Raw genomic sequence first — 23,369 nt, forward strand, 5'->3', positions numbered from 1 at the left:
AAAACCCAAATATCACATGAAATGATTTGGCGGCCCACTTGTAATACCTTCGTATTATCCCCACCGGGGGACAGCAGCCCACAGTTTGGCAATCACTGATCTGTGGCATTTCTCTTATCCACACCAATAGGTTGTCTTGGCTCATTGACAACCTGACATCATCTGCATGGAGTGAATTGCCAAGTGTGGTGCCTGCAGAATAACCAGCCGCCACACCTATCATTCACCCTCTATTAACACACACACACACACACACACACACACACACACAACCCATGTACAAATTATCCAACAGTCTGTTATATATCTCCATTTTCAGTCTTGCTTCTTTACTAACTCCTGTGCAGGTCCAGGCAACACTCTTAAATGCACCAACAAGGATTCTCAGAAACACTTTCAAAACTACTTTGTTAATGAACTTGCTACTTCTGCCTCATTTTGTCATACCAGGAAACACTTCACGGCGCATATTTTATTGATAGTATTAACAGGCTCTGTAGGATTAAGGCATCACTGAAAATAGCTCACTTAAACCGAATCATTAATGTTAATGATTATAAATTAACAATAATTTCAACACCCTCCAGAGAGAGGCAGTAGCATTGGCTATATTTTCAGTTCTCGGGTAATAGTACCTTTTGCACTATTTTGTATATTCTTTGTTTCTGCACTGAAATGAAGAAGCTCTCCAATAATATAATGACAAAAAAGGGCATTCTGTTCTGTACTATTTTATGCTAGTTGCTGCAAAGCAAGTCAGAATGTCGCCATAGAGAGACACAAAATACGGTGAGGTTTTGCCACAAGTCAGAACCCAGCTGGAGTGAACGCAGTGGTTTGTGTTGGCAAGGATGAGCAAATGAATATCAGCTGAGGCTAGAATTTCAACTGCAGCACTAAGACAATAGCTCTATCCACAGTGGAATGTCATTCTGAGGCCTTGGCTATCACCATGGCCACTGTCACCATCTCATGACTGATAATCAACTAGATATGCTCATGAAACAACAAACAACGGAAGGTTTTAATGAGATGTGGGAGTCACATTCAGGTACATCATGAGTCCAAGGGAGAAAGATAGTATCATGGATGTACTCAGGGTGTAGTTCCTGCTGCAGCTGAAGAAATTTAACCTGCCAAAGATAATGATGGAGCACTTCTACAATGCCATCATTAAACGCGTTTACATCCAGAGCTTAATCAAGCTATGCTCAAAGTTTGACTTTCTGACTACAGTCTTTGTCCCAGTTTACATGCAGCTCAAGAAAATCGAATAACTGTTCTCCTCTTTCACACTAGGTGGCGATACGTGTCTTTTCAGTGGGTTAATACCGCATTAATACGGCCCGAGTTCCAGTTGACCTATTACACAATATAATAAACAAGAGTCGTTCATGTGGCAGACCGGCATTTCAAACAACAACCAGATGGATAATACTACATTTTTTAATCTTGTACGTAATGTTCACGCTACTTCTGGTAGCCGTTTCTCTTGTTCTTCTTTTTCTGTGATCAGCTTTCTTGGATGTTTTTGTTCACGCCAGCGCAGTAGTTGTGGGGCATGTGGGGCAACGTGTTTACATGCACTTAAGTTCTCCTGTTATAGTCCGTTTAAGGCAACAATTTGTTTTTTTCACGTGCATTTAAACACAGCTATTGAGTCCTTCCTCATCAACTCCATCACCACCTGATATACTGCAGCCTCTGCCAAGGACAAGCGTAGACTGCAGCGTGCCATTCGTTCTGCAGAGAAGGTGATCGGCTGAAGTCTCTCGACGGGCTGTACGCTTCCAGGACTCTGGAAGCCAGATTGCCAGATAACATGAATATAGCATTGAAAGGAAAACACCCAACTATGAGGCAGTGTGAATGGACATGCAAAATTATGAATCCTACTTATTGACAGAGAAGCAATATTAAAAATCAGTCTTTTTTTAATGCCATCAGTCCCCCCCCCCCTCCCCCCAAATGTAAATTCTGAATACAAAACAACAGGACCTTTTAGTACATCTGGTTACCATGAGCTGTAGATGAACACTTCTATAGCCCTGCAGCACCTATAGTAGATTCAAGGATGCAGTTACTCAGAGAGTCTGGTGTCCTGAAATGAACTTTGATAATGTGTGAACGAGTTGTTCTGATGACATCCTAAGAATTTTGTCTAAGTGTCTCGGAAGTGTTAAGATGTCAGGATGGGTCAGCATGTTCCAGCGTCCGGGTCAGCGACTTTCTTCAACACACCATGCTTCATTGTCCAATGTCTCAGCTCACCTCCCCTCTGCTAGATTGCCTCTGCACAGAGAAATCTGATGGGAGTCACATTAGTCTGACTCTTTTTTTTTTTCAGTCTTTTTAACTGCAGTAAGTTTCTGAGAGTGGAAAACTGATGTGAATCTATTCTTCCTCACGGACTTTTTGTGGTCGATCAACTGGTCATGGAGACAGCATATGTTTCACTTATTTTGGCCTTTTGTCACTTTAGCATTGACCCTGCTAGACATTTTTCTGTGTGTACTTCCCTCATTTCTCTTTTTACTTTGTGGTGACTGTCAGATAATGCCTTCGATTTCCCAATTTTGTGTCCTTTGTAGACTCATTAGGGCAGCTGTGCTTTTAATACACACTCCCTTTTGCCAGGTAGACACATTAGTCTGGAGACATTATCAGCATTTATTCAATTCAATTCAATTCCATCTATTTATAAAGTGTCAATAACAATACAAATTGTCTTAAGATGCTTTACAGTATCCAGTCTGAAACCTGAAAACTCCCTTTTAGCAGGAAGAAACTTTGAGCAGAACCCAGCTCATATGGAGGGACCCATCTGCCGAGGCCAGCCAGGTAGAGATAAAGAAGAGACAAAGGAAAAGCAGAAGAAATGAGATCTGTGATAGATACATACAGTGGCGGCTGGTGGTGAAGTTTGGTGGATGGGCTAACAAATGCATAATACCGATTAAATAGTTAACACAGCAGCAAAAGAAACATCACCTACAATACACGCAGTTACTGTACATCAATTACAGATACATTGCACTTTTTAGTGCTCTGCATCAGTGGTTCTTCTCATCTGATCTGGGTTCAGGACCCACTGTCACCCCTTAATGACATGCTATGACCTAAATTTTTCGACATTTCAAATTTTTCAAGTTTATTGAATGAAAAGATTGTGCAGTTTGTACCTGAGATAGTAGAATAGAATACCACAGTATGTAAACACTCAAGAAAACAAATGTAATGATAAATCAAAACAATGCTACAGAGGGAACTATTCCCTTTTACACTCAACAGACTGCATTTTAATAAAAACCAGAACACTTCAGTAACTTCAGCCTTTTTTAGCACACTCAATAATGCTTTCATGGGCAAACACCAGATACAAAATCCAACTTATATTAACAAGAAATGAAAAAACTATGTATCTTAAGCTGAGAATCCTCACTTACTGAATCTATGACAACCAACACTGCACTATCAAATAAAAAATTAAATTTCATTAAAGTCAGATCCTTATCAGATGCGTTTTTGCACTAACCGGGGTTTGAAACAAGACCTCCCGCCATGCACGTCACATTGCAATCAGTTTTTTTCCTATGTGCCTTGTGCTCTGAAAGGAATCACGGACAACAGAAACATGAACTCTTGGCTACACTTGCTGTAAGTCAGTCCTTTCTTTCAGACCAAGAAACACAAAACATATGATTTTGTCCTTTGTCCATTTGAGTTATTTCAACATTGTTTGGCCGATGTGATCCCAGTATCCTAACTTCCAACTTTTCCTCCAAAGACATTGAGGAAAATGGATTAAAAATCAAGTAATCCACCTCGATCATGCTGACGCCACCATAGCTGAACTTCTTCTCCCTCTTCCCACTCTGGCACCAGCAGCACTTTTGACCAATGACCAGTGGCCTGAGGGCTGACTGGATTTAGCCCAAATGATCAGTGAATGATAGGGGCGTGACATGACACCTGTCAATCACTTACAAGAATTAAATGAATGAAAGCAGATTGTGGGCGCTGGGGCTGTAAGACAGCCCATTTAGAGATACCCTTTGTGTTTTTTTTGACTATTTGGTGCTGTTGCTGGTGCTAAGTTTGACTAAAACTTAACACAATTGTTGTAAGTTGTTAAAAAAATAATTTTCTCATATTTTTGTGTTAGCTTGTTAAGGTTTAGCCCTCTTAGCCCATTTATACCAGTCGTCCCTGGATACATACATCTGACTAAAGAAAAAAAGGATGAATCTGATGATGCTTTTTAAAGAGCTATTTGGACAGCCAGACAGTAATGAGTTACAATAATCCAGCCTGGGAGACACAAATGCATGAACTAGTTTTTCAGCACCACTCTAACATCCGGTTCCGGAACCGTTAAGAAGGTGTTTGAATTTCGATTCTTTTTGTTGGTTCCTAAATGCCCACACTAGTTTGTTTCCGGGTTTGTATTACTCTGCCTGGGGTGCTCCTTTTGTTTCCGGGGTCTGTATTACTCTCCCCAGTGTGCTTCGCTAGTAAGAAGATAATTCTTTGAACATAGACTGCAGAAAATGTTGCTCAAAAGTCTAGCTTCAATTTAATTTAAAAAAAAGGACAGACGGGCACAGTGCAACCCGACCCGGGAATTTTGCCATGTGAGAGTGCACCAAAGGCGAGTTGACCCAGGTCTGAAAATGCAGGATATTTCTTGTGAAATATTTGTGACCTGTTGACCTACATCTCAAAGAATCGGAATCAAGAATCGTTTAGAACAGGAATCGAAATTGAGAATTGGAATCAGAATCATTACAATCCAAACTCTGAGACAGGATGTTCCTATTGCCCATGATATTACCCAGGTGAAAAAAGGCAATCATCGTCACTTGCTTTATGTGCAAAGTAAAGGACATATTTTTGTCAAATATAATACCAAGGGTTTTCACAGTAGTACTGGAAGCCAAGATAATGACATCCAAAGAAACCAGCTGAGCCAAATACAATGATTTCTCTTTTGTCTGAGTTCAAGAGTAGGTCATCCAAGCCTTCTTCATGTCTTCAAGGCATGCTTGGGGTTTAGTCATATTTCCCTTAATAAGGGAAGCATGTATAATGTGAATAATATTGGTCCTAGCACAGAACCCTGAAAAACTCCCTAGCTGACTTTTGAAGTTAGACATGGACAAACTGGAATCTGTCTGACAGACAGGATTCAAACCAGCCTAATGCAGTTCCTGTAATCTTGATCACACTTTGAAGTCTCTGTAGTAGAATATTGTGATCAATATTATCAAATGCAGCACTGAGATCTAGCAGGACAAGTATAGAGACAAGTCCATTGTCTGAAGCCATGAGATCATTGGTGACTTTAACCTAAGCTGTTTCTGTACTATGATGAGCTCTAAAACCTGACTGAAGTTCTTCAAACAAACCATTCCTGTTTAAATGGTCACAACTTTTTCCAGAATTTTAGAAATAAAAGGAAGGTTTGAAATTGGTCAGTGGCTGGCTAAAACATCTGGGTCAAGAGTAGGTTGTTTAAGTTTAATTACAGCAGTCTTACAAGACTGGGTCACATATCCTGTTTATAAAAATACATTTATCTGGTTTAATATGGAGGTGAAAAATCTCATTTAGCAATTTTCATCTGTAAATCCATATGCTATAAAAACTACCTGTGCCATGGTCATATACCACACTTCTTATGCTACATGCACTTACTGCTTATTGCACTTCTGATTAGATGCTAAACTGCAGTACCTGTACATGTGTAATGACAATAAAGATGAATCTAATCTAATCTCATCTAATCATTAGTCAGGATGGATCTTTGATAGCCGGCGGACGAATGCCTTGAATTTTTCTCTAATGCCTACAATTTTATCAGTAGAGAACTTCATAAAGTCATTACTTTTGAGGGCCTGGCTACAGTGCTGAAAAGAACTCTGGAGTTGTTCTTGTTTTCTTCTATTAATGATGAATTATATGCTGTTCTAATATTATGGAGGGGTTTTTTATAAGTTGTTAAACTCTCTTTCCAGGCTATGTGTACTGTTATTACTACTAACTATTTCCATGAGGCTATGAGCAACAAAGGCATAAAATGGCAAATGGCCAGCCCAATGTTTTCAAGAGGTGCTCAAGCACTTTTTTTCCCTTCATGTTATATCATCAGTATAAAAAGGCTGTGAAATTGTATTCTTTTTGTTTATATTGTAAAGAAAAAAGGTAGAGTGAGTTTTTCTTACATAATCAGACAGAACAAAACAGGAAATTCTGGGAAGGGAATGGAAGTGGAGCTGGTTAAAATAAACATATACGATCGCTTGTTGCTGCACCGCATATTTGGAGCTCCAAAATACTTGGGTCCAGATCAACTTGGATTGTGCAGCATCACATCTGACATGTACCGACAACCATCAGGAATCAGTTTGTTGCAGTCTGCATATCACTGGCTTCAGCTGAAAATGACTTGTAGCCTGTTGTTTTTTTTTTAGTCTCATAAACACTTATACACACCCATTTTCATTAAGACAGTCAATTTTCTTGTTTTGTTGCATAAAAACACATGTAGGAAAACATGTAGGGTATACTGAAAATGCTACTATGACAACAATAATTCTGCAGGAATGAAAGAAACATGAATCATAGGAGTTTGTATCTCCCAACCTCCTCCTCAATGTGTTCCATCTGTATTAATCCAATACAATCAATTTGAAAACTGTGGAAATGGAGAAGCAGCCGGAAATACTGAAGCAGACCAATCGCAGCTCTTGCACTTTGCGTCACCACAACGTACACTGCTGGGGAGGTGCAGCAATGGAGATAGGATCGTGCTGGGTCTGTATAATTGTCTGCTATTACACACTACAGCTACTACAGCTACTACATAATACTACATTTCTGGTGAGGTGCACGTCAGCTTCTGCGTCAACCTAATGCAAAAGTCTAAACTGCCACCACCATGTTCCTGGAGGGAGTGCACATCACAGAGGATCTCTCCTGGACTGCAAACACCACAGGCACTTGCCAAGAAAGCACAGCAACAGCTCTATTTTTACACTCAAGAAAAACAAGAAATCCCCCGCCTTCTACAAAGGCACATCGAGAGCACCCTGCCAAGTTGCATCAAGATTCAAGACTCAAGATTCTTTATTGTAAAACAATGCAGTACTATTACCAGTAATGAAATTCTTTGTACATGGAGACTTCACAGAAGAAAAAAAATAGAATAAATAACAGAATAGATATATGTGACAGAATAAAATAAAATAGATAAATAGAATAGAAACTGAATAAAAGCAGAGTTGTGCATATTAACTATAATTCCCTTTTATTGAATCCACATGGAGAAATTCTTTCTCTGCATTTGAGCCATTTATTTGTTCACATGTAGTACACTACAGTGTACACTAAGGTGCACTTGTGTAAAGTTGGAGGTTAGGTGCTTGCTCAAGACAGCTCAGCCATGGACATGCTGATATGCATTTCTTCAATCTTTGGACCCAAGCTGCATCTCTAACCACTACATGTGTGTTGTGAAGGAGGAAGTTTGGCAGTATCCTGATGACTTGTGCATAAACACTGCCCTTGAACCTGCCTGCGCAGCTCCTGATCGCAGCACCCTACAGAAAGCATCATGGTGAAAGGTAACCCCTCGCACGCACTCCACACATTGCAAAAGAGTAAATACATTGGCGTCACTTCCTTAGGGTCAGCAATGATCCATATGAACTACCAAATAATAAATGGTCCACAGACATTGACATGTAGCCAGAAAACAGTTATCCTAATATTTATATGGACCAGATTTCAACACCAGGGAATACTTTACTTATACTAAAGTATGAACTTTTGGTATTTTATAACACAGCTCCAATGGCTTTGTACTAGAGTACCCCCTTTTCTGGAAATGTCAGGCCGCGACTCGGAACAGGACTATAATGTGGAGAGGGTCATGGCTGAAGCCCACTTTAACTAAGGAACAAAAAATCAACAGAGAACAAAACACACAAACAAAGATGCCTGACCAAACACACCAAATAAAACCCACTCCAGAACGAGGGAAACAAAACTCTCTCACTTAAGCCCCTTTCACATCAACAAAACTATTTCAATTCCCACAATAAATAACAGTAAAAGAATAAACTGAATATTTGTTATCATTCCTCGTCATCCTTTATCGGCTCGGCTTTGATGTGAATCCTTTTTCATCCTTTTGACTTTGCATTTCCTACATTAAGCTCATTTGCTTGCTAAACCGTATCAGTGCCTTCTGTAAACAAACAACTGCCTAGCAAAAAACTCAAGACGCACGGCTCATGTCATCTTGAACTCCTTTCGTATTTTGTGATCACGACTTCACATGTCAAAACCACAAAGTTCGACCTTAAGGCATCATTAGTCACGTTACACACCGTGTTGTCATTGGCTTGATGATTGGGCTTATATGAACTGCTGAGCTTCTGCAGGGAGTGGAGTGGTGTGTTTATTTGGCCAATACCAACAGTCTTTCTCAATTAGTGACGCCACCTTTAAATATTACTCTACCACAGTCATTCGATGAACTAAATGCTAAAATAAAAAAAAAGTTTCATTCATCTCGCCTCCGGCAGAGGCCGTCTCCAAACCATCTGGCTTTTGAATCACTTCTGCTTCCAACAGTTGGGCTGCGCCGTGCTGCTGAGCACTTCTTCTGAGCTCCCACACCACGACTGATGGAAGTTATTCTACCAACTCCAATAACATATTCGCCTCTGTGGCTATACGAATTCCATGTGGTTGTCTCCTCTTAAACGCTTAACAGGCTGACATATTAATAATGAGCAGCGTGCTGGAAAAACAACATGTTCTCAGTCAAATTCATGATTTTCTGTGGTGCTCCGGGACTCAATGAACTGTGACTCCAAGTACATGTAACACGTGCATGTGGCATCCTGTGTGTGCCTTCACCTGTACCATGTGTCATCTTCTTTCTTTTTCCTATCACACAGCTGTTAGTAAGTGATGCCAAATCCTTTAATTTAGGGATCGACCGATATGGATTTTTCAGGGCCAATACCGATTATTAATAACCAAGCGAAACCAAAAGTCGATATGTAGAACCGATATTCATTTCCAGTAAAAATGAAAATTTTGGTGTCAAAATTTAGAGTAACACATCTGAGATTAGAATGAATACACTGTTTTGTGTACACTGAAAAAAACATGGCGAATATTTAACATTTAGGCTTTTCTGTGTAGTTAAGTTGATCACAGTGTAGTGAGAGCATGAGCGCTGAGGGAGAGGCGATTGTAAACAAACAAGGACACATTAATGTGTGGTGTTAAACTTAGAGGCTATAATCACCTCGGGTGTTGTTTATTGATAAACCGAGAGCTGCCCCGCGGGCTGAGACACGTTAGGAGATCAATTATTCCCACAAAGTAATAATAACCCTAAGGGTCTATATTATTACTGTGCGTCTGGTCCCAGCTCTAAAGCGGTTGCAGCAATTATAATGTAGCGGTGGGCCATCATGAAATAGCTTACGCTGTGTTGACGTTGTGAACAGACTCATTTGCAGCGCCAAACAACAGGTTTTCTCCTCATCTGTGGCACTGCATATAGAGTCTTCAGTGTTGATCGGCTGTCACTGACTCACTTGTGCCAAGTAGCCAATCAGTGAGAGCTGTGGGTGGGACGTTACTCTAATTAAAATCGGAGTTCCCATTATGCGATTGAGACACCCAGATAATGCGATTGGAATCGGAGTTTTCATCGGATAATGCGTGTGCGCATGCTCCACAACCACTGCGCTGGCCTGTGACCCCGGAACAAACACGTCCAAGAAAGCAGGGCGTAGAAGAAGATGAAGAGAAACGGAGCCGCTAGAAGAACTGTCTGACGGATAGGGCGGGTCTTACCTGCACCAGAAGTAGCGCAAACTTTACGTACGAGATTAAAAAATGTAGTATTATCTGGTCTGGCTGTTGTTTGAAATGCCGGTCCATCGCATGAACGACTCTTGTTTATTGTATCGTGCAATAGGTCAACCGGAAATCGGGCCGTATTAACGTGGTATTATCCCGCTGAAAAGACATGTATCGCCACCTAGTGTGGAAGAGGAGAACAGTTTCTTGATTTTCTTGAGCTGCATGTAAGCTGGGACAAGGACTGTAGTCAGAAAGTCTAATTTTGAGCATAGCTCCATTAAGCTCTGCATGTAAACACGTTTAATGATGGCATTGTAGAAGTGCTCCGTCATTATCTTTGGCAGGTTAAATTTGTGTGTGTCCACCTATGACTGGGGATATCACCACAGTCAACAAACTCCATCCCTACCCACCCCTCTCTCTACTTTTCAGGTGTTTGCTGAGTTCAACAGAATCGTAAATAAGAATCTTGAGGGAGACAGTTGGCTAGAAGCTCAGTGAGCTGATGCAGCACATGAGCTGGATGGTAAGTAGGTTAATTTTGCTTTTGATCTGTATGATAGTTCATCAATCAAGTTCGAAATGAGATCATCCAGCTCAACCTGTTCTATTTCCTGTCTGACTTGTGCTTGTGCCTTGCAAATTACTCTGTTAAACGGTCTTTTCTCTCTCTGTGTATCATTAGACACCAGACGTGACAGTACTTCACTCTGTTGTCCTCAAAGGCATTCCTATTTTACTTGGTGACGACTCCAGTGAATTCTTCAAGACATGCTCTGTAAGTACTTGCACATGAGAAAAAGTTTACTCTGCAATAAAATAGAACTATATCTGTGCTGACACAGAAGATGTAATTCTATCGGGACAATGTACAGTATACATTTTGTACAGTGATTGATGTATTTTGTATAGCAATTTCTCCACAGCTAATGTGAGAGGTATTTAAACAGCCAGTAAATAAAAATGAAATTTGCCACATACACACTGTACACATTAATTCATTGTAAATCTAAGGAGCAGGAGTCCAGGTTGAAAAGTCAGTGTCACTGTTCAAGAATATATGGACCATAGCTTCAGTTTAACCATACCAAATTATTATTTTTTTGGTTATATTGTATCAGTCCAGCGTGAACACATATTTAAAACCATATTCCCTAGCATTCAACATTAAAAATGAATGTTTTAGAAGAGCATAGATTGCCACACATGAAGAATGTGTGTGTGTGTGTGTGTGTGTGTGTGTGTGTGTGTGTGTGTGTGTGTGTGTGTGTGTGTCTTTGTAGGATACAGCGAGAGACGAGGCCCTAGAATGCACTGTTCCCGGGAGGGTCCAAGTTCAGTAGACCTCCAGCCCATCTCCACTGCCATCATTCTGGAGGGAGGTATCGTAATGGATTGTATAAAAAACTTGCCTCAGGCAGTTTGTCTGTTATTTGGGCTTACATATGCTTTGCATTTGGATTACACAAAATGCATGGCAAATACACTCAACTTCATTCAGACTGTGAGGCTTGGACTGGGAAAGAAAAACCTCCCACCAAAACTGTTAACTTTGAAGAACAGTCTACTGTGTTAGACCAGTAAAGAGCTTCAGCTGTCAGATATCACTTTGTAAGTTATGCAGCCATTAATGTTCTCCTGTTATCAGAGAAAGTTTTATGCTTTCATGCAACTGAGCTGGCTTGTTCATGATCTCAATAATAAAAAAAAAATTTATTAAAGTGTACCTTGTTTTTTAATAAATATTGTAATGCAGCTGAACAAACCCAGTGAGTGTTCTTTTAAAGGATATTTTTGTGGTGTTTTCCCCTTTATTAGGTAATAACAGCTAAAATAGATAAGAAATAGGAGAGAGAGTAGGTAGGTAGTAGGTATTTATTAATTCTAAGTGGGGTTAAATTTGTATCAAGCAGTCCACACAAAATGAAAAAAATAAGTTAGCACTAAGCATGGATATTAAGTTACATGAACTTATTTTTTTTAGTTGTAATACTTGATTTAGTACTGCACACTTAGAATAAACAAGCTTTTCTAACTCAAATTCTTAAGATTAGTTTTGTTAATTTTTTGAGGAAACGAGTTTGCATACTTTAAGGTCAACTAATTAGATTTTACAGTGTGTAACGTTAGTGTTGTGTTGCTTTGATAGAACTGTATCATCACAGCCTAGCCTCCTGCTGATTAAAATTGTTAATACATATTATGGAGAGCTAATCTTTTATTTTTTTTGTGAATTATGTCTATTTTTTTTAAAAGGGTGAACGTTTTAGGTTTTTTTGTACACTTTTTGTAGTCAGATATTGTAAAAATTATGTTATTGCCATGTGTTTGCTTTTGTTGTTACATGTTAATTTCTTAGGTATTGAAAAACATTTATTTTTTTACAGTGTTAATGTAAATTGTAAACAAATGTTTCACTTTTTTGTGAATTATGTCTAATTCTTGAGTAAATATTCAATCATTGTAATTATATATTTCATAACATTGTAACAATTATGAATATATGATATCATAATGAAGAATAATTCAGGGACATCTTTATGGACATCTTTTCAACGACCTGAAAATGACGGCTTTTCACCTTTCACTTCAACTAAATTTAGACTGTACAGGGACGTCTTTTTGAAGATGTGTTTTCAACAGCCTGAAAATGACGGCTTTTCACCTTTCACTATTCAACCAAATGTAGACATTGTTTGGACGCATAGCAGTGACGTCTTTTCAATGTCTTTTCAAGTAATTTTTGCTGGGTGGGTTAGCATTGGCACAAACAAGTTCTTGGAAGGACAGTTGGGGTGTTCCTACGACGAAATACTCAAGCACGGGACAAAGGGAGATGCAGACTATATATACACACACGTGGGTAATGGAGAACGGGTGGAAACTCGGAATCAGGGAAGAGAGGCCGATGGGCAAGCACCTGAAACGAAAGGAGAGTTACAATTCAAAATAAAACAGGAAGTTATGAGACAAGAATGGGAGCAAGGCAAAACCTCACTGTGTTGTAACAGAAAAAGTGGATTAGCCATTTGCTAACACAAAGAACATTACCGAGAAGTAACGTACAATACTGTAGCATCCGACCAGATGTTATAAGGATGACGAGAAGTGATGACAAGTATTCCGTTTATTGTTTCACTATTGTTGTTGGAACTGAAATAGTTAAGTACTGTGGGCCGTAACTATGCTAAAACAACAGCATTGATAAACATATCTAACTTATCTGGCCTTAATTTAAGTAACTTAAGGTATGACTTCATCAAAGAATATACAGCATAAATTAATATAACCTGACACAAAATCTGAACCACAACACCAGGTTTTGGTGCCTGGATTCCAGTTGTTTCTTCATAATGCAGCGACCCATTTACTTGTCTTTTCTTTGGCTTTCGGGAGTCTGTAAAAATATACAGTATCTCTGACTGCTTTTCAAATCTGTTGGTATAGTCAGTCACACAACAGCTCTTATTTGTTTTTAATTAATCTAGTTGTACAGTTTAGACACAATTAAGCTCTATGATTCAAACTAATGTGGCTAATCTCCATGCTCATCTTTTTTCCACTCAGTGGCCGTAACCACGGAGACTTACACTTGGTGTGACATCACGTGTATAACCTCTATACATTTTCACCTTATTGCCATCACACAAATAGCTCCAAAGCATCCGACCTAGAGCAATTAGACTCGCCACTTTCCACTCGCATAAGAGTCACTAACTCATGCACAGTACATTCATAGAAAGCACACAAAATACTGCACAAACCACCTTCAACTACATTTGCACTGTACCACCTCGTTGCACTAACTGCATAGTTGTATATATAGATATAGATGCACATAGATCCACAACCCCATTCTCACAGATACATCTGAGGCACTTTTACATAACATAATGTTTGCATCATAATGCTACATTTTCACCTTAAAATTAGGGCCACAGGGCAATGCCTGAGTTACTATTGTTATACCGCGTGTTTCTTCTTATTATTATTTTTTTCTTCCTCCTATTTTTCGTCCCTTAGCGTTACATATCAAAACGTGCAGTTTGATCGGTGTGCTATTATTTTTCTTTACAAAATCCGATGGTCATTTTTCTAGAAATCCTAAGATTATATAGGTATGTTGCAAGGGATGTTGACATGGGGCGACATCCTTAGCCAGAGTGGAGGAAGGTGTCTGAAATTGCCTGAAACGTATCTTTTTTCCACACTTGTCCCGGCAACAATTTACACACTAGACACAAAATTTTTCTTTGTAGACAAACTTGTTCCGTCTCTCACAATGTGCTCTGCAAGAGACATACAGAATTTAAACTGCGAGCCTCTGTTCGCGGTTACGTCCCTTTCTGTTCTCCGTTGAATGTAATGCAAAGGTTTTCTGAGAGAAGCAGAAGGGACCCCTGTTTTAAACTCGCATGTGTCTCCAAAATATTTACTCTAGAAAGACAAGAAACACATCAAAGTCTTCAGAAAGGTCTTGACCTGCAGTCCTGAGCCACAGCTGAGGCCAATTGATTAATCAGAAACTCCTCTGATGTCTCTGTTGTTAATACTGCTGTTCCCTGTCTCCCATAACTTTATGTTACAACAACACACACACACGCACACGAAAAGTTGAAGGACGCACATGTTAATGTATGCTAACAGTGCTAAATGTGGGTTAACTGTGCTAAATGTAGGCTAACTGAGCTAACTGTGGTTACTGTATGCTAACTGTGCTAAATGTATGCTAACTGTGCTACATGTCGGTTAAGTGTGCTAAATTTGGGTTAACTGTGCTAAATGTGGATTAACTGTGCTAAATATGGGTTAACTGGCTAAATGTGCTGAATGTAGGCTAAGTGTGCTAACTGTGGGTTAAGTGTGTTAACTCCGCTAAATGTGGGTTACCTGTGCTAACTGTGCTAAATGTACTCCCATGTTGACAGAGATGGTACTCCCGGCAGTAGCCCCCCGTGGCCCTTTCAAAAATTCCCAGAAGGAATTTTTTAGTCATCTTTTACAGTTGTACATAAATATATCTCCTGTTTACATATTCTTCTATGTAGTAATAGTTTGTAGTAGCAGTAGTAAATGCAGTATTAGTAGAAGTAGTTGAAGAAGACCATCTTGTTCTGCTGGGAAACCTTTGAACCCAACAGACAATGTTGTGGTTGATAGTTGATAGAATTGTTTAGGAACAAATCAAAATGATGATGATCATGTCCATTCTCTGATGAGTCACAACTGATTTGGAGGCACAAGGGAGACCTAGACAATATAAGAAAGCTAGTCATAATAGATGGATAGATAGATAGATAGATAGATAGATAGATAGATAGATAGATAGATAGATAGATAGATAGATAGATAGATAGATAGATAGATAGATAGATAGATAGATTACTTACTTAATTAGGTTTTAATGTTATGCCTGTCTTTGCATAAATATATTGGGGAAGTGACAATAAATATACTTTGATTTTAGAATGTTTAAGCTACACAAGGTCAGTTCTTTTCCATTGTCGCTTACTCAGGAATTTGTAAACTATACTTTGTTTCTGTCATTGCCACATTGGATTCATATAAACTCTGTATCAAGGCTCCACTCCTTTAATATTTCAATACATCTACGGGGAACTGATCCACAACCCCATTCTCACTTATCAAACTGATGATCCTAATGAGTGAAGGAGTACAGTACAAACAAGAAGGGCGGTAGCCAGGGATCCAGGCAAAGACAACGTTTGCCTAAGAGCTTCTAAAAGTGAATACGGTCACTGTGATATAGATTTTGTGCTCACGTGTGCAATATATAATACATTTATTCCCTGTGATTTCCTTTTCTTGGTTGAGAAATGTTATATGCAGATATGGTCTGGTCCTTCAGTGGGAAATGCCTAATTACGGTAACTTAAATGAGGCCAGAGACATTGGACCATGGACTATTGTAACGCATTTGAGTCAGATATTTATAAACTGAAGGGGACCAGCATCAAAAATGGCAGTAGCAACAGACTACTAACCCATTATAAGAGACCCGGCTATTAACTGAATAACAGCTACTATTAAGAGGAAATTCAGTAGTTGTACCTCTAGTGTTCCTGGTCAAAAATATATTCATCCATCAAATGGAAAACATCTCAATAGACCCCTTCATGGTCTACGTCACCATGACGTCACGATGCTAGCTGAAGGCAAAACAGAGGGGACCTAGAGGCGACCACTGTCACTGTCAATGGTGAAAATGCCGTCTTGCTGTATATTTGGCTGACAAAACAGAAAAATCAAAAACAGTAACTTGAAGTTCCATCATACACCAGCCACTGCCAGTCGTAGAGAACTTTGGTTTGACTTTGGCGATTAAAAGAAAGGTTTGGAGAGAGACAATCATCGACAATGGGCACACTTTCAATTCAATTGTATTTATATAACGTCAATAACAATACAAATTGTCTCAAGATGCTTTACAAAAACGTCCTGAAACCTCCAGAGCAAGCCTGAGGGCAATCACAGAAGAAATCACAAGAGACAGGAGCTTGGTGCCAGAGAATAGAATTAGAAAGTAGAGGACAAGTCCTCAGTGCATAGTTCCCCAGCAATCTAGACCTACAGCAGCATAAATGCAGAAACGGTGTCTGCCTCCCAAATCTAAATGGGTCCTGGTTCCAGGGGAGAGGAGCCTGTTAGTGGAAGGCTCTACCTCCCATTCTACTTTTTGAAACTCTAGGAACCACAAGTAGACCTGCACTTAGAGATAATAGTGATCTGTTGGGACAATATGGTACCATGAAGTCTTTCAGATATGATGGAGCTAGGCCTTTCAGGGCCTTGCCTGTAAAGCAGAGGATTTTAAATTCAATTCTAGATTTAAAAGAGAGCCTATGAAGTGAATCTAAAACTGGAGTAATATAATCTCCCTTGCTAATTGCTGTCAGTGCCCTTGCTGCAGCATTTTCAATCAGTTGGAGGCTTTTTAAAGAAATACAGCCAGACAGCAATGACTTACAAAAATATCGCCTGGAAGACACAAATTCATGAACTAGTTTTTCAGCATCACTCTGAGACAGGATGTTCCTTTTTTTTTTTTTTTTTTAATGTCCATGTAGGAGTGGCTGCATGTCGGGTTATTCTTACTGTGTTATTGATTGTTTTTTGTCTGACTTTTCTGTGCCTTGAACCAGTCAACATGGTTTTTGGTCATTTTTGTCCTTTTGTGCTGTGTCGTTGGTTGGTGTGCGTTGTGTCCAGTGGTGTCTTCCAGAGATCAGCTACTAGCGCTGTCTATGTTCCCTGAACTGGCTGGAGTGAGGCCCGAGATGTTGCTGAACCTCAGAAGAAGTGCAGGGGATGCCAGGCTGGAGAGGGAGGTGGAGGAGCGGAGAAGGAGGGTCAAGTCAAGGTCAAGTCAAGGAGGTTTCATCTGTGCTCATGGGGCACGTGAGGTCTTTGGCAGCAGGATGGATGGACTGTGCGCTTGATGGGACCCAGAGGGAGTGCTTTGGAGACCTGGTTCATACCGACCACAGTTCATCTCTGCTCGGCTTCATGACTCAGTGGGTTGACACACTCCGTTGGGATTTACATCCCTCCCTCAACGACAAAGAAACATCATGGGGTGACACGATCCATGCCGCTGTTGCTACGCAACTGGCCAAACAACCACATCATCTTGGACACTGTCTTGCCAATTACTTTTGAACATTTGTTCATATTGTTAATTCTGTAATTTTATTTGATTACACGCTAACCACTGAGCCGCTGTACCACCCGTCATGTCATATATGTAAGAATTTAAAAAAAATATAAAAACCATAATGATTTGAATATACTTTAGTGACCTTGACAATTACATGAACATTCTGGAACTTTTGGACTTCATAATATGAACAAACAGTCGCCTGGGCAAATGTTTCAGGAACACAAAGAGTTCTTGTGACAGTGGTGAGGTTCCCTTGACCTCATCTCTTTCACATATAAAATGCACACAAACATGTCATCTAAAATCCATCTCAATGTGGGTCAAATTTGACCCATAACAGCCTCAGCGTGCAAACATGTGTAGCACCAATAGAAAAAAAAAAAATTAATAAAATATTTTATTTGTATTTTATCAAATTTCAGGCTAAAAAGAATGACGTTTAGGGTATTTTTACTTCCGTTGACAGTCAAAATGGGTCAAATTTGACCCAAACAGTATGTAAGGGTTAAAAGACCCATATCCTGTTAATAAAGATAAGTCTATCTGATTTAATATGGAGGTAGTAATTAATGGAAAAACCTTGAGCAATTTAGTCGGGGTGGGGTCTACAAGACAAGTTGATGGTTTAGATTAGGGGTGTCAAACTCTTTAGTTCAGGGGCCACGCTCTGCCTAATTTGATTTTAAGGGGGCCGGACCAGTAACACAATAGCTTATTAACTTGACAACTCCAAATGTTTCCCTTTACTTTAGCATAAATAAGTACATGTAATGAACAACTGTAAATTTCTTAAGAAGTGCAAGGTGCAAGTGTAATTTCTTATTTTATTGAATATTTTCAGCTGATATCTTCAGTGTAATTTTTGCAAATTCATCCCAAGGGCCAGATTGAACCCTCTGGCGGGCCAGTTTTGGCCCCTAGGCCATATGATTGACACCCCTGGTTTACATGCTATAATTATTGATGTGAGCTCAGGAAAATCACTTCAATCAGAGCATTGACTAGGTCCTACAGAGGTTTCTAATGCCACTGTACTTACACCTATGACAGCTGTCAAAAGGATGCTTTGAATTTCATCTCTAATGCCAACAATTTTATCAGTAAAGAAGCTCATGACATCATTACTGCTCAGGGCAGATAGTTCAACAGAGCTGTGACTCTTTGTCAGTGTGACTACAATGCGGAAAAGAAATCTGGGGTTGTTCTTGTTTTCTTCTATTAATGATGAATAATATGCTGTTCTAAACTTATGGGGAGTTTTTTTATAAGTTGTTAAACTGTCTTTCCAGGCTATGTGAACTTATTCAGAATTAGTGGAATGCCAAATTCTTTACAGCTTTCGAACTGTGCAACTGTGAATTATACCATGGAGCTACCTGGACTGTGTTTTGGGGAATGTGATAGTTGCTGTGACTGGGTGGTGTGGACTCATTTAAACTGACATACACATAATCCCGCAGCCACATTTCAGACAAACTAAAGAGATAAATCTGATCATCAGTTATCAAGTCAGTCACTAAAAGAGATTTAGATGAAATGAGGTCTGGCATTCAAAAAAACACATTTCATTTTCTTTCAGTTGTACTAATGAATTTGTATTGATATGTATAAGGTTCCTATGAATAACTCCTTTTTTTTCTTGTTTTTCGATTTAAAAAATCTGGGAGCAGACAGAACATAATTTCAGATACTGATATATCAGATAAGATTAATATGTAATGCATCATCAGTAAATAACGTTATGGTTTTGACTAGATTCTGACTTTAACATTAAGTTAACCATTTAGGGGAATCTTGATGCATATTAATGCTAATGCTAACCACTAGCTAACTCAATGTTAGTTACATGTTTCAGGCACATCCAAGCTTAAGCTGCATTTACTACATTACCCTCCACAGTGGTACCGCTTACTTCTGGTAATGTCTTTGTAGGAGAGGCTACACTTGATAAAGACAGCCCCTCCTTTTTCGTATGGACAAAAGTCATAATTTAAATTCTTCTATTGCAAATCTTGCACATGTACATTCAAGACATTGTTATTGGCGTTTAACAATTTGTATGCCGTCAATTTATCTTTCATGTAGACACTGGGTTTCTCAGTTAGGTATGAGAAGTTGCATTCACTATGTTACCTTCCACAGTGGTTCCAGACTTTGTCCTCTCTGTGTCCTCCTATCGTCAAATCGCCGTAGGAGGTCGTGAATGTAGCCCCATCAGTCTGAGTCAACTTTTTAACAGTTAACTTTTTAGTATAACTGATGAGGAAGTAACAGAAGAAGATGCTCCTGAGACATTACAGTCCAGAGATGGCAACATGTTGTGGTCTTCATCCTCCCTGGATAGAGGAAGCCGGACAAGAAGACATGCTGACAATGACCCCAGGGCCAACACGCTTTGCAATTTCTCATGTGGATGACATCAAGTCCAGTTTTCCAAAATTCTCTACCAGACTTCATTGAGAAAACAAGACTGGGCATTACAAACTTGGAGGAAAAGTGTGTGTTTGGGGACAAGTAGAGAGAATTGGACCAGGCAGATCTACCTACATTGGTATTTTGACACACACACACATATGGGCGTGCGCACACACACACACACACACACACACACACACACACACAGAAGACTGTTCATGTGGAGGTTGAGTGCAATTGTTAATGCCATTGGGATCATCCCTATGTTCCCCCGGGACCATTTTTTTTAAAAAAGGGGTTAGGGTTAGGGACCCGGGGAACATAAGTACGCTCCCATGCCATTTACTGGTCTGAGACATTCTTTCACAGCATAAAAAGGTCTTCAACAAAACTGAAAAGAGATCTCCCTATATTTCTCCCAAAATCCCAAAAAGGCTTCTGCAGCGACACCGATCCCAGGGTAGACTGGGTTTGCCAAATTTGCTTCACTATCACTGGGCAGCTAATATTCAGAAAATCATATACTGATTTGATGCTCCAATGCTGTCATGGTGTGAAATTGAAAATGAATCAGTCATTCTGAAATCGCTTCCCCCCTGTCTTCTCCATGGCATACTTCCAACCCTGTTGTTATTAATAACTTATGAATTTGGTCACAATTTCAAAACCTTTAACAGACTTTTCTCTTCTGGCCCCTTTCTGTAACAATCATCTTCCTGACCCGTCTGGATCAGACAACACTTTTACCCTGTGGAAAAGACTTGGCCTCTCCGAAGGTGTCTTCTCCACCTGTAGTCATCTCTCCCAAAAATACAACCTCCCCGGCTCTAGTCATTTTCTATATTTCCAGGTCTGACTTTTTATGCAAAATCTAGATCCAAATTTAATGGAACTACTTCATGTGCAAGGCTAGGTGTAATTCAGTTTAAAGTCTTGGACCGAACCCTTCTCTCCAAGTCTAGGCTGAATCTATCCCAAGCTGGATGAGAATTGTAGCAGATGTCATGTTGCCTCTGCAACATTAACACACATGTTCTGGTCATGTTCTTTCTTGTCAGATTACTGGTCAGCAATCTTCGGAATTCTCTCATAGACACTATCCATAAATTGCAACCCAGCACCTACACTGTCATCTTCGGGATAGTGCCAGCTGACCAGCAGATTATCAATAAACATAAAGACATTATAGCATTTACAACTCTACTTGTACCAAACCACCCGGCGCCTCCTTATGGATGAGTGACCTTATGGTTTATTTAAGCCTAGAAATGATCAAATAAACACTTAGAGGACCAAGAGGCCTCTCCTATTCCACCTGGAACCCAGTAATGTCTTTTATTAACAAACTTCCAACCCTCCCTGACAACTCATAAATTCATGATAGCTAGATCCCGAGGGGTGTTCCGTGATGTCTCACAGCAAACACAGCCTCCTCATTTATTCTCAAGTTTTATTTTCAAACTAGCTACCTCCACTTTACCTTTCTTTTTCTATTTGTTTAATTGTTCATACCTGTTGAACGAATGATTTTATTTCCTTAGATTGGGATGCACTGGATGCTGTAGGGTGGTATTGTTGGAGGGGGGGGGGGGTTATATTTTTATGTGTGCTGTGAAAAATCAAAATATTGTTGAAAAAAAAATTGAAAAGAGATAAATGGTTTTTGTGTTAATATAAAAGCAATTAAAAACAAATTTGACCGTGAAGACTGAAATAAGGGCCAAGCAATGAACAATGGAGGAGGGTGAGACTCTAATCGCACCCTCCTCTTCTCAAGTTTCTTTGAATTCTGTATCTGTTACTAAAATGAAATCTGTGAGCTGCTTTTGAAGGTTGCAAATCTTTTATCATTTATCTCAAGCATCGGTCATCCAGGTTTGTTCAATTTGTTGCCTTAGAGCAACAGAGCTGTTGATTTTGGGAATGTTTTTTTTTTTTTTTTTTTTTTTCCAGATTCCTGACACCTGGCATACATTACACAATAGATTCCTCGTTCCCGGAGCGGATAAATGTTATCTTCCATCCCGAATTCTATACTAAGTCTTTTCAATCATTTTTGTCTGGATACTTATCCCATGCCTGTCTGCCTTGGGAAACCCTGCCAGGAGAATTAAGCTCCAGACAACATAGCCCTGGGATCCCTATGCAAACCCTTCTACCGTGACAAGCCTTGATGTGTAGATCGGTGTATTCTAATATCATGCTTCCTAGCCTCCCTGTTAAATGTCAGGATACGGCAGGTTGTAAAAAGGGTGAAGAGCGATACTCTGGCCCCCAGTGTAGGCCCAGGTGAAGCGCAATGAACCATTTTTTGTTCACAATCTCATAGATGATTGAGCACCCTGGGAATGAGCATTCGAACACTGGACAAAAACATGTGAAATGGCGATGGAAAGTACACCCCCAGCAACAGGTCAACTCCAAGTTGCAGGGAAAAGAATATGAGCAAATAAGTTGTGAATTATGACATTTTACATTTGAGCAAAATTAAAATATTAGGGGAAAATATTAGACTCAAGCAGGTAGGGCTAAAAAAGGACTACAAATTTTCAATATAGATAACACACTTTGAATTAAGCACTTTTATTTGCAAGGAATATTTTTTAAATGCGTGGTAATGAATGGCTCTTTCAAAGTTAAAGTGTGTACCATAGAAAACGGGTTCACATCGTCTCCGCCGTTTTTAGTGTTTGTACACTTAAAATACTAATCTTATACGAGAAAAGAAATGTGATTTAAACCACGGGTTGCGCCTATATGAGTCGTGTGCCTCTCTCTGGGTTGGCTGCAGACTCTCTGTGTTTACGCACCAGTGTTGCACTGTGCGAGTCAGTCTGAGTGAGTCTGTCTGTGGCATCGGACCGTCGGTTAGCCACTATGAATCCATGAGCAACTTCTGACGGCAAATGACGACTTTTCGCTTGATAATCCATTTTTCAATTTTTTATTTTTTTTGCTAAAGCTCTGTAAGCCGACATACTCCACCTGGACGCGGCGAACGACGCAGAGGACCCCGACAGCGCTTCGTTCAGTTTCTGTCTTTTCAGCTGTCTCGAAATCTGCATCATCTGACAGCACAGAGGTATGTCATGTTCATCTATCACGTTGCTTCCACTGCATCGCACCAAGACCTACAGTCATTTTCCCCTCCACCTAAACTGTGGTTTATATACAGCCAAACTAAATTAAAACCGTGTTGCTTTTTTTATAATTATTATTTTTATTTTTGAAGAAAGGAAGGACGAGCTTGGAACTTTTAGAAACACACATTCTCTTTGGTCAACATTTCAGCTCCGTTATCTGTAAATAAAACTATTAAAAAAAACTACATATTTCAAGCTCTCAGAGAGAGTGAACGATCCCGTTTCTAATTTATTTACGT

General features: G+C 39.6%; 1 protein-coding gene across 1 annotated transcript in view; it reads left to right on the forward strand.

The window, feature by feature from the left end:
* Positions 1-22,835: 22,835 nt before the first annotated feature.
* npffr1l2 (neuropeptide FF receptor 1 like 2) overlaps positions 22,836-23,369 on the forward strand; it is a 70,685-nt gene continuing 70,151 nt past the window's right edge. Inside the window, exon 1 of the mRNA XM_047591025.1 lies at positions 22,836-23,069. The gene's annotated coding sequence lies outside the window, so the exon portion shown is untranslated. The remainder of the gene's footprint in view (positions 23,070-23,369) is intronic.

This window comes from Mugil cephalus, chromosome 8, assembly GCF_022458985.1.
Source record: "Mugil cephalus isolate CIBA_MC_2020 chromosome 8, CIBA_Mcephalus_1.1, whole genome shotgun sequence".
Classification (NCBI taxonomy): Eukaryota; Metazoa; Chordata; class Actinopteri; order Mugiliformes; family Mugilidae; genus Mugil; species Mugil cephalus.